Source organism: Haematobia irritans, chromosome 2, assembly GCF_050003625.1.
Source record: "Haematobia irritans isolate KBUSLIRL chromosome 2, ASM5000362v1, whole genome shotgun sequence".
Taxonomy (NCBI): domain Eukaryota; kingdom Metazoa; phylum Arthropoda; class Insecta; order Diptera; family Muscidae; genus Haematobia; species Haematobia irritans.
The window spans coordinates 133795860-133809143 of record NC_134398.1 but is presented as its reverse complement, the minus strand read 5'-3'; positions in this window follow the sequence as shown (position 1 = coordinate 133809143).

Sequence of the window (13284 nt, the reverse complement as noted above, 5' to 3'; positions counted from 1 at the left end):
AAGTGATCATCGGTCTTTACGGTGGCCCATAACAAGAGCCGCCGATAGGCTCTTGAGTTCTGGTGACCAATCGAAAGTGTCCTCTTTGGCAAGTAAACACAATAATTTTGCTTTTTTTCACAAAATGCACAATTTGGAATGGTTTCTCACCGGAGATAATCAAACTCAGTATCTACACTGAAAAAATATGTTCGTGATATTAAAGATTACGCAACCTTAATTTTAGGATATGCAATTTACACACTATTAAAGACAAATTTCTTTAAAATAATGAAATTTTAATTAAAAGAAAGTTTATAATCTTTGCTTCAAAAAATTTTGTTAATTAAATTTAGGACATACATTTTGAAAATTTGCGTCCTTTCGTTAAATGTGTATGTCGTTAAACTAAAGCAAATTTTCCTTAAAGTAAAGAAATACATTTTTGATTTAAAGAAAGTCCTTGAATTAACTGAAATATTGAATCTTTAGATTTAAGATAAAAACGCTTCAAATATAGGCTAAGACTTATTTGGAGGATGTAGCATGTTTGGTTTAAGGTTTTTTGGAATTAAGAAAATATTTTTTACTTCGAAGTATCCGTCATAAGTTGGATTTTTAAACTGACATTTGTTTGTACGTGAATACCTTTATTAGTATACTGGAAAAATATAATTAAAATTCGATAAATGAGATCTGTGTAATAATTTTAATTTTATAGATCTTAGATTTAAAGCCAGATAGGGCACAAAAAAAAATTCCTCATAATAAAGAATCAATACCAAAATCCTTAAAGGAAGGTCACAATCTTTGGATCCAAGTAAACTTTTTTTTGAGTGTAGCCACGAGTTTAACTTTTTCTGTCATCGCTGTGCTCGTGCACGTTTTGGAATTTCAAAGGCTTTAATCGAATCACATTTTTCAATATGCGCAAGTTGTTTACCACTACGGCGTGGATTTCGATCAAATCTGCACGCACAGAAAAAACATGTTTGGACATGGTTGCCGCATCCATTTAATGCTTATCTACAACATGTAGTTGTCGCCAAAACCATGTGTTTTGTCATTGTAAAAATGATTTTCGAGCAGAGAAAAATGTATGCTGGCAATAAGCATTTAAATGGTTCTCAAATGCCACAAACATGGTCTATTATTTAAATGATAGAACTTAGACCATTACATGGCCGAGAAAATCGCGTACCTGACCATTCATTTTTTTACTTTTTTCTTTACAAAAAATGTATTTTATAGGTTACGTATAGACATGTCTAGAATCACTACATGGCCATAAAGACCATGTTCATTTTTTTGTGACCATTTACTTTTTTAACTTTTTTGGAACGAAAAGAATTTTATAAAAACATTGAGCAGGTACAGAAAAAAGTTTTTTTTTCATATAGATCAAAACATTTTAGGTTGTGACCATGTTCTTTTAACTGGAAGAATAACATTTTTGAAGAATACCATAACATTTTAGATCGTAACCATTGTCTTTGGCCAAACAGTCAGCTGCAACAACGGCTGTGCAGTTGCGCGAGCTATCGTTGTGGTCGGAAAAAAGTTACGGTCACAGTTCAGTCCTCGAGACTCTAATCGCCAACAGTGAGGCGTGGTACGCACAGGCCCCGGGGAATAAAGATTATATAGATTTCTACACTGATGGCTCCAAATTGGATGGACAATTGGGTTTCGGAGTATATTCTAATGATCTGGAACTTCGAATAGCGAAAAGATTACCTAATCACCGTAGTGTTTTTCAGGCGGAAATATTAGCAACAAGAGAGGTGGCGTGATTGGCTGAGAAGTAATGTTCCAAAAAATGTGGGCATTACTATATATACTCAGACAGTCAACCTGCAATAAAATCCTTGGACTCTGTGTTCCTCAACACGAAAACGGCCATCGACTGCCGCAAATCTCTCAATGAGATGGCTGAGCAGTACAATATTCACCTAATATGGGTGCCTGGCCATAGAAACATACCGGGGAACTGCGAAGGGGAACTGGAAGCTGTTGGTATGGCCCTGGCTACCTGCAAGCTCATGCTGCGTGAGAAGGCTGTTATGATGGCAAATGTTCGATGGGAGAATTGCAAGGGCTGTAACGACACCAAGCAAATATGGCCCCATTTAAACTTAAACCGCACACTAGATATGCTAGTGTTCTCGAGACGTCAGATATCACTCCTGATATCTGCTATAACGGGTCGCTGCCTGATAGGCGATGCGGATGCGGAGGAAAAGGAATCAATTAAACACCTCTTGTGTGAGTCCTGCATTTTGTGTAAAGCGCAAGCAACTTTTAGGAGCATATAGCTTCAGATTACTGGCGGATCTTGAAAACGTTAACTTAAGCAGTCTGCTAATGTTTTTGCAACAATCTGGTTCGTTCAACAAAGAAAAATAATCAAGAAGGTTCAGCGGCTAAAACTAGAAGTGCCCATATGTAATAGGTACTTTTAGTTAATGTGGTATCACAATGGACTGAATAGTCTAAGTGAGCCTGAATCTTAATCGGGCTGCCGCAAACAAAGTTCTTTTTATCAATATAATAACATTTTAGATGAGGACAATTTTATTATACCCTTCACCACTACTATGGTACAGGGTATAATAAGTTTGTGCATTTGTATGTAACGCAAAGAAGGAAAAGTCTGAGACCCATCGTTTAGTATACCCATCGTTTTTGAATTAAACTCTGAGTCGATTTAGCGAAGTACGTCTGTCTGTCTGTTCATGCATTTTTGTGCGCAAAGTACAGGTCGCAGTTTAAGTCCAATTTGGCATAGGATCGTTCTTTACAACAAAGACAATCGCTATTGATTTTGGGAAAAAATGGTTCAGATTTAGATATAGCTGTCATATATATTTATCCCCGATCTGATCATAATTGGCGTGTTTATCAACCGATGTTCTTCAAATTCCGTACATCCGAATATTTTATGAGTCTCGGAAAACTTGCAAAATATCAGCCAAATCGGTTCAGATTTAGATATAGCTCCGATATATATCTTTCGTCCGATTTAGACTCATATGGCAACAGAGGCCAAAGTTTACTACCAATTTTCGTGAAATTTTGCATAGAGAGCAGTATTGATTGATATCGGTTCAGATGTAGATATAGCTCCCATATATATCTTTCGTGCGATTTTCACATATATGGCCTCAAAAGCCAGAGTTTTGCCCTGACTTCCTTCAAATTTTGCACGAGAGGTAGGTTTAATAGTATCGGTAAGTGTGCCAAATTTGATTGAAATCAGTTCAGATATAGCTCCCATATATATCTTTCGCCCGATTTACACGAAATTTTGCAGATATTGCAGAATTATTATTCTAACTATGCATGCCAAACTTAGTCAAAATCGGTTCAGATTATATATAGCTCCCATATCTACGTACACCAGAGTTGGGGAAATATGGTAGACTGTTTCATATTTTAGACCCATTTTCAATGGATAGTTTCCACAACGGATAGTTTCCACAGAGAATATGGATAGTTTCCACAAAGAATATTTAATATGATATTTAAGTGTGTCAAGTTTGATCTAATTTGGTTCAGATTTAGATAAAGCCTCCATATATTCGTTTTTCCGGTTTATACAAATATGGCCAAAATTCCCACACTTTACACAAAATTCTGTGATGATTTCCTCATATCTTAGTCATATCCTACACACTGTAATGCCAGAATCTCCACAGAACGGTTGAGTTTTAAATAAGGCTCCAAGTCGCCCGATTTGACCAAATAATATATCACAACCCACACTTGACCACATATCTTGGCGAGATCTAACCAATATCCTTGTAAAATCGCCACTGATTAGTAGCAAAAATTTTAAATATTATCAAAATTGTCCTATATCTCGAATACATATGTATCACCTGATAAATCATAAATGCTCTTTTTCAATTGCATTAAAATTTCTCTCGTTTCATATTTCCCATATTTATACCCTTCACCACTACTGTGGTACAGGGTATAATAAGTTTGTGCATTTGTATGTAACGCCAAGAAGGAAAAGTCTGAGACCCATCGTTTAGTATACCGATCGTCTTAGAATTAAATTCTGAGTCGATTTAGCGATGTCCGTCTGTCTGTCTGTCTGTCTGTCCGTCTGTCTGTCTGTCTGTTGATGTATTTTTGTGTGCAAAGTACAGCTCGCAGTTTTAGTCCGATTGTCCTAAAATTTGGTACAGGGTCCTGTTTCGGCTCAAAGACGATCCCTATTGATTTTGGAAAAAATCGGTTCAGATTTAGATATAGCTGCCATATATATTTTTCACCGATCTGGTCATAATTGGCGTGTATATCAACCGATCTTCCTCACATTCCGTACATCCGAATATTTTATGAGTCTCAAAAAACTTGCAAAATATCAGCCAAATCGATTCCGATTTAGATATAGCTCCCATATATAGCTTTCACCCGATTTACATTCATTTGCCCGCAGAGGCAAAATGTTTGGCTCCGATTTAGTTGAAATTTTGCACTGGGAGTAGAATTAGCATTATGGCTATGCGTGTCAAATTTGGTTGAAATCGGTTCAGATTTAGATATAGCTCCCATATATAGCTTTCGCCCGATTTATACTCAAATGACCACAGAGGCCAATTTTTAACTCCGATTTAGTTGAAATTTTGCACAGGGAGTAGAATTAGCATTGTTGCTATGCGTGCCAAATTTGGTTGAAATCGGTTCAGATTTAGATATAGCTCCCATATATAGCTTTCGCCCGATTTGCACTCATATGACCACAGAGGCCAAATTTTAACTCCGATTTAGTTGAAATTTTGCACAGGGAGTAGAATTAGCATTGTTGCTATGCGTGCCAAATTTGGTTGAAATCGGTTCAGATTCAGATATAGCTCCCATATATATGTTTTTCTGATTTCGACAAAAATGGTCAAAATACCAACATTTTCCTTGTAAAATCGCCACTGCTTTGTCGAAAAGTTGTAAAAATGACTCTAATTTTCCTAAACTTCTAATGCATATATATCGAGCGATAAATCATAAATATACTTTTTCGAAGTTTCCTTAAAATTGCTTCAGATTTAAACGTTTCCCATATATTTTTTTTTAACTAACATTGTGTTCCACCCTAGTGCATTAGCCGACTTAAATTTTGAGTCTATAGATTTTGTAGAAGTCTATCAAATTCTTCCAGATCGAGTGATATTTAAATGTATGTATTTGGGACAAACCTTTATATATGGTATCGAAAATTTAGATCTACAATGTGGTGCAGGGTATAATATAGTCGGCCCCGCCCGACTTTAGACTTTCCTTACTTGTTTTTAACTAAAATTGTGTTTCATCCCAGGGCGTTAGCCGATTTAAATTTTAATTCTAGAGTTTTTGTAAAACTAAAAAAAATTGTCTCCATTAAAAGCATTTGTATCTGGAAATGCAAACCAGCAAATTTGAAGTAGTTGAGATGGTGACACAAATGTTTGTCTACATAGTGGTGAAGGGTGTAATATAGTCGGCTCCGCCCGACTTTAGACTTTACTTACTTGTTTTTCTTAGAACCATGTTCACTGAGCCAACATGGTTGCAGGTGAAAATTTTACATGGTCGCGCCAATCATATTATTTTCTTCTTCGAATATAATCGTGACAATCATGTTTTTTCTCAGCGTATGGTCTTCACTATTCGGAACACTTCCAACAATTTCACCAATTTTATTTTCATTACAGCATGGTCGTGCATAGTACTACCCAGCAAAGAAAGCGTATCCAACAACGTAGTGAAGCTATTCTTTTTGATTCCGGAAGTGGTACACAATTGGCGCAGAAACGATGTATTTCAACGACCATTTCAACAACCGTTTCACAGAATTTGCATCAATTCTTAAGGTGTGATCCAAATACAGTGCCTTGGATTTGAATTAAAAAATTCTGTGATATGTTGTTAAATTTTTTTTAAATTTAGCCTTAAAATCGACGGTGTATTTGATGGAACCAGTTGAGTATGTTGTACTATGAGCTGCTGGAACCAGATGAAACGATCACAGGAGTTTTGTATCGAGCTCAGTTAATGCGTTTAAGTCTAGCATAGCGTCATAAATGGCCACACTATTTGGAAAGATACAAAGTGAATATGCAACACGATAACGTTCGGTCACATTTGCAACGCCATACAGCGCAGATCATTCATCCTTCTGATTACCACTTGTTCCTACCGATTACCCATAACCTGACTCCTAATAAATAAAATAAATTTAAATTTGCAACGAAAACTCAAGTTTAGAAAAAAAATTACGTTTTAAGTACATCCTTGGTGGAATTCTCCTCTGCGTTGGCTCGTAATCAATAACAAAATCATTAGAGTATGGCCAAAATTTTTGTAATCGGTTTGATTTATAACATTATCAAATTTCTTATGTTTATTTTTCTTTTGACAAAAATTATGCTTTTATGGTAAAAAGAGTTTTCTGTTCTACAATTTTCCGACTAAACATCATAGTGTATCAAATCGAATGACCATATTAGTATACCCATTGCACATCCCATCCCATAATCGATACTGCATAAACAGTAATAATGCATATCTTGAGTTTCTGGCCAAGTAAGCCATAGACGTCTGGCTGACTGACTTCATGTATGGATGACCTGATTCATGTTCCAGGTTGAGGTAATGTGAAGTTATAATGAAATGTGTTTTTGATATTCTCAACAGCAATCGTAAAATGCCTTGACATAATATTTGAAATAGCCTTTTTAAGCATTCGAAGTGCTGAAGCTGCTCAGTCTGGCAAATTCACAATATTCAAATTTTGTTTTACAACTCTGACGAATTTGTCCATTTCCAAGGTTTATGAAAATTTCTTATTTTTCTTCCTCTCCGCCTAAAGTTACAATGGGGTTTCTTCGTCTTTTGCATATAGCAATTTGTTACAAATTAGGAATGCTTCATAATCGAAACGAATTGATTGGGCTACACCCAATATAAACTTGAACTTCTTCATTTGATGGATGTATAACAGTGGAAAGGAAAATGGTTAGCATAAACTAAGGTCAGCTGATGAAAGCCCAGTCACCTAAATTATCTTCTCAAGGACCTAATAATTCTAATAAATAAGAACACAAGAGTATATCATCACAATTTGGATGTATTGTTAGCAATAATTTGTATACCCTTCACCTATACTGTGGTACAGGGTATAATTAGTCTGTCTGTCTGTCTGTACATGCTCATTCTTCAGGTCAAAGACAATAGCTGTCATATATTAATAACCGATTTGATCATAATTGGCGTGTTTGTGAATCGATCTTCTTCAAATCTCGTACATCTGAATGTTTTGCAAAACCTGCAAAATATCAGCTAAATCAATTCAGACTTAGATATAGCTCCCATATGTATTTTTCGCCCGATATGAATTTATATGGCCAGAATTTTACATTCTGCACAAGGAGTTCAACTGATAGTATCGTCAAGTATGCCAAATTTGGTTGACATCAGTTCAAATTTAGATATATCTTCCAATTAAAGTTTTAATTGAGCTTTAAAAAATATTGAATTAAAAATTTAATTGATTTAACAAATTTTTCAATTGAAACAAAAATCAATCACAAAAATTGATAGTATCAGTTAATTTTTTAATTGGATCAAATAATTTTTTAATTGACTTTCAATTAATTTTTTAATTGATACTATCATTTCTGTGATTGAAGACATTTCAATTAAAAAACAAGTATATACGGCCGTAAGTTCGGCCAGGCAGAAGCTTATGTACCCTCCACCATGGATTGAGTAGAAACTTCTTCTAAACACTGCCATCCACAATCGAAGTACATGGGTTGCGGTAACGCTTGCCGATGGCAAGATATCTTAAAACCTCCTAACACCGTCTTCTAAATTGTAAGTAAGTCCATACGTGGTATATATTAAATTAAAACAAGTATATACGGCCGTAAGTTCGGCCAGGCCGAAGCTTATGTACCCTCCACCATGGATTGCGTAGAAACTTCTACTGAAGCAGATGGCAAGGTATCTTAAAACTTCCTTACACCGTAATATATACCACATAGTCCATACGTGGTATATATTAAACTAAAAAAGACCGATTACATACGTATATAATTAAGTTTAAAGTTTCTATAGAAATAAAATTTTGACAAAATTTTCTATAGAAATAAAATTTGGAAAAAATTTTCTATAGAAATAAAATTTTGACAAAATTTTCTATAGAAATAAAATTTTGACAAAATTTTCTATAGAAATAAAATTTTGTCAAAATTTTCTATAGAAATAAAATTTTGACAAAATTTTCTATAGAAACAAAATTTTGACAAAATTTTCTATAGAAATAACATTTTGACAATGTTTTCTATAAAAATAAAATTTTGGTAGATTATTTTTGGCTCGAGTGGCAACCATGATTATGAACCGATATGGACCAATTTTTGTGTGATTGGGGATCGGCTATATATAACTATAGACCGGTATGGACCAATTTTGGCATGGTTATTTGCGGTCTTATACTAACACCACGTTGCAAATTTCAACCGGATCGGATGAATTTTGCTCCTCCAAGAGCTCCGGAGCCTCTTGGAGGAGCAAAATTCAAATCTGGGGAACGGTTTATATGGGGGCTATATATAATTATGGACCGATATGGACCAATTCTTGCGTGTTTGTTAGATACCTCATTCTAACACCATGTTCCTAATTTCAACCGGATCGGATGAATTTTGCTCCTCTAAGAGGCTCCGGAGGTCAAATCTGCTTATCGGCTTATATGGGGGCTATATATAATTATGGGTCGATGTGGAATTTTTGCATGGTCATTAGAGAACATATACCAACACCATGTACCAAATTTTAGACGGATCGGATGAAATTTGCTTCTCTTAGAAGCTCCGCAAGCCAAATCAAGGGATCGGTATATATGGAGGCTATATATAATTATGGAGCGATGTGGACCAATTTTTGCATGGTTGTTAGAGACCATATACTAACACCATGTACCAAATTTCAGCCGGATCGGATGAATTTTGCTTCTCTTAGAGCAATCGCAAGCCAAATTTGGGGGTCCGTTTATATGGGGGCTATACGTAAAAGTGAACCGATATGGACCAATTTTTGCATAGTTATTAGAGGCCATATATTAACACCATGTACAAAATTTCAGCCAGATCGGATGAAATTTGCTTCTCTTAGAGCAATCTCAAGCCAAATTTGGGGGTCCGTTTATATGGAGGCTATACGTAAAAGTGGACCGGTATGGCCCATTTGCAATACCATCTGGCCTACATCAATAACAACTACTTGTGCCAAGTTTCAAGTCGATAGCTTGTTTCGTTCGGAAGTTAGCGTGATTTCAACAGACGGACGGACGGACGGACATGCTCAGATCGACTCAGAATTTCACCACGACCCTGAATATATATACTTTATGGGGCTCTGAATATATATACTTTATGGTATGGTTGTCGTTCCAAATTTCAACCGTATCGGATGAAATTTGCTTCTCCTAAAGGCTCCGCAAGCCAAATCTGGGGATCGGTTTATATGGGGGCTATATATAATTATGAACCTATGTGGACCAATTTTTGCATGGATGTTAGAGACCATATACTCTTTGAGCGTCTGCAAGCCAAACCTGGGGATCGGTTTATATGGGTGCTATATATAATTATGAACCGATGTGGAACAAGTTTTGCATGGTTGTCAGAGACCATATACCAACATCATGCACCAATTTCAGCCGGATCGGATGAAATTTGCTTCTCTTTGAGGCTCCACAAGCCAAATCTGAGGGTCCGTTTATATGGGGGCTATACGTAAAAGTGGACCGATATGGCCCATTTGCAATACCATCCGACCTACATCAATAACAACTACTTGTGCCAAGTTTCAAGTCGATAGCTTGTTTCGTTCGGAAGTTAGCGTGATTTCAATAGACGGACGGACGGACAAGCTTAGATCGACTCAGAATTTCACCACGACCCAGAATATATATACTTTATGGGGTCTTAGAGCAATATTTCGATGTGTTACAAACGGAATGACAAAGTTAATATACCCCCCATCCTATGGTGGAGGGTATAATTAATTGGATCAATTAATTTCGTGATTGAATCAGAAAAAAATTTTTGTGTGTATATATCGTTAGCCGGATTTACACTCCTATGACCCCAGACGCCAAAGTTTTAGTTCGATTTACGTGAAACTTTGCCAAAGGATTATAACTAACATTATAAATATGCATACCGAATTTGATTGAAATCGGTTCATATTTAGATATAGCTCCCATATATAGCTTTCGCCTGATTTGCACTCTTGTGGCCCTAGCGCCCAAAGTTTTATTCCATGTTACGTAAAATTTTGCACAGAAATAAAATTAACATTATAAATATGAATACCGAATATGATTGAAATCGATTCAGATTTAGATATAGCTTCCATATATAACTTTCGTTCGATTTAGACTCGGTTTTTCTTGATTTTTTTCCTCCACCATTTAGAAGGCCCAATTTATTCCGAATTGCCTGAAGTTATAATACATGGGGCTTTAAGAAACGTGAATTAATATATGACATCTTGATAAAGTTCCTCTACACTTATACACTTTTGATCGAATCAGTTGCTTCTATTTATGGTAAATCCTTAAATTTGATCTCTTAAATCGTTTTACATACTTTAAGCCACGGTGAATTGTGGCCATCTTATGAATCCTTCCTTCTAGTGAGTACATTTGGTAGCTCTTTAATTACCATTCGTTGTTGTAAAGTTCCACCAACTACTAAAGGCAAATGAAAATATCGTCTTTAATAATCCATTGCATGCCCATATGCCACTTCATATTCTCACGTCAGTTTTACACAACGGATGCGTCAAGAAAACTCCTTTAGGCTAAAACACATGAGTGATTCATTGCCATTTGTACCACCATCATCTTTACGTAAGAAGTTGTGCAACCTCTATAAGCTAATCAAGCTAAACAAGTGATGGTTAAGCAATGATAATTTCTGTATTTAATAGGGAATATTGCGTCAACACTTTTGCCACTTTTTCATAAGGATACAGCCCTTGAGGCATCGTAAATATTTTGTTTTATGAGTGTCAAAAGTTGCGCCTACTTATGAGTTATTACATTTGTATTTATGTCAATTGTATTTAAGTCATTATTTAAATCCTTCCATTATGATTTGGCCGTACATGTCAGTATGAAAGATTATTAAAGGGAGAAATTTTGATCAATATCAATAATGTGCAATATCCTAGTACAAATATTGTTTCCGGGCAACGTCCACTTAACTAAAAATACTTATTATAAGGTGGCTGATACATGTTGCAATTAATTTCAGGTTGCTATCATTTCTAAACCGCTAGTCTGCACTGAAAAAAATATTTACCTGATATTAAAGATTATGCAACCTAAATTTGAGGATGCGCAATTTACAAAATATTAAGGACAAATTTCTTTAAAATAATGAAATTTTAATTAAAATAAAGATTATAATCTTTGCTTCAAAAATGTTTTCATTAAATTTAGGACACAAATTTTGTAAATTTGCGTCCCTCTTTAAAGTCGCATGTCTTTGACGTAAGGCAAATTTTCATTAAAATAACGAAAAACATTTTTGATTTAAAGAACTTGTCCTTGAATTAGCTGAAATATTGAATCTTTACATTTAAGATAAAAACGATTAAAATATAGGCTAAGACTTATTTTGAGGATTTAGCACCTTTGGTTTAAAGTTTTCTTTTTGAATTAAGAAAACATTTTATACTTTGAAGTATCCTTCATATTGGATTGCATTTTTAAACTGTCATTTGTTTGTACGTGAATAGCTATACTAATATACCTCGAAACGAAAATGAAAATTCGATAAATGAGATTTATATCCTAATTTTTTATTTTATTGATCCTATATTTAAAACCAGATATTTAGGTCACTAAAGTATCTTTATTTTAAAGAAGTCGCATCTTTGGCACGGAATCAAGACCAAAATCCTTACTGGAAGCTCAAAATCTTTGGATCCGAGTAAACTTTTTTTTTTTGAGTCTGACAGCTGACAGATTTATACCACTGGCAGTTAATTTTATTTTTTACAAGTTTATAAAGTCGTTAAGATAATGGTATTCAAACATTTTGATTGCTTTCGATTTGGTTAAAAAACAGATACTTCTGTTTCTGGTACCTTTGTTGTTTTCGTGTACTGGTAGTGTTACATCGCTCCCAAACCACTCCCAGAATTTTCTCAAACTTTTATTTCTATAGAAAATATTGTCAAAATTTTATTTCTATGGAAAACTGTCAACGTTTTATTTCTATAGAAAATTTTGTAAATTTTTTTGTTCTATAGAATATTTTGTCAAAGTTTTAATTCTATAGAAAATTTTGTGAAAATTTTATTTTTATATAAAATTTGGCCAAACTTTTATTTCTATAGAAAATTTTGTAAAAATTTTATTTCTATAGAAAATTTGGTCAAAATTTTATTTCTATAGAAAAATTTAGTCAGAATTTTATTTCTATAGAACATTTTGGCAAAATGTTATTTCTATGGAAAACTGTCAAAATTGTATTTCTGTGGAAAACTGTCAAACTTTTATTTCTATAGAAAATTTTATCAGAATTTTATTTCTATAGAAAATTTTGTCAAAATTTTATTTCTATAGAAAATTTTGTCAAAATTTTATTTCTACGAGTATAAGAAAATTTTGTCAAAATTTTATTTCTATGGAAATTTTGTCAAAATTTAATTTCTGTAGAAAATTTTGTCGAAATGCTATTTCTATAAAAAATGTTGTCAAAATTTTATTTCTACAGGAAATTTTGCCAAACTTTTATTTCTATAGAAAGTTTTATCAAAACTTTATTTCTATAGAAAATTTTGTCAAAATTTTATTTCTATAGAAAATTTTGTCAAAATTTTATTTCTATAGGAAATTTTGTTAAAATTTTATTTCTATTGCAAATTTTATCAAAATTTTATTTCTACAAGTATAGGAAATTTTGTCAAAATTTTATTTCTATGGAAATTTTGTCAAAATTTCATTTTTGTAGAAAATTTTGTGGAAATGCTATTTCTATAAAAAATGTTGCCAAAATTTTATTTCTACTCGAAATTTTGTCAAAATTTTGTTTCTATCGAAAATTTTGTCAAAATTTCATTTCTATAGAAAATTTTGTCAAAATTTTATTTCTATAGAAAATTTAGTCAATATTTTATTTCACAAAAATTTTATTTCTATAGACAATTTTTTCAAAATATTATTTCTGTAGGAATTTTTGTCAAAATTTTATTTCTATAGAAAATTTTATTATATCACCATAGTTAGCACAGCTT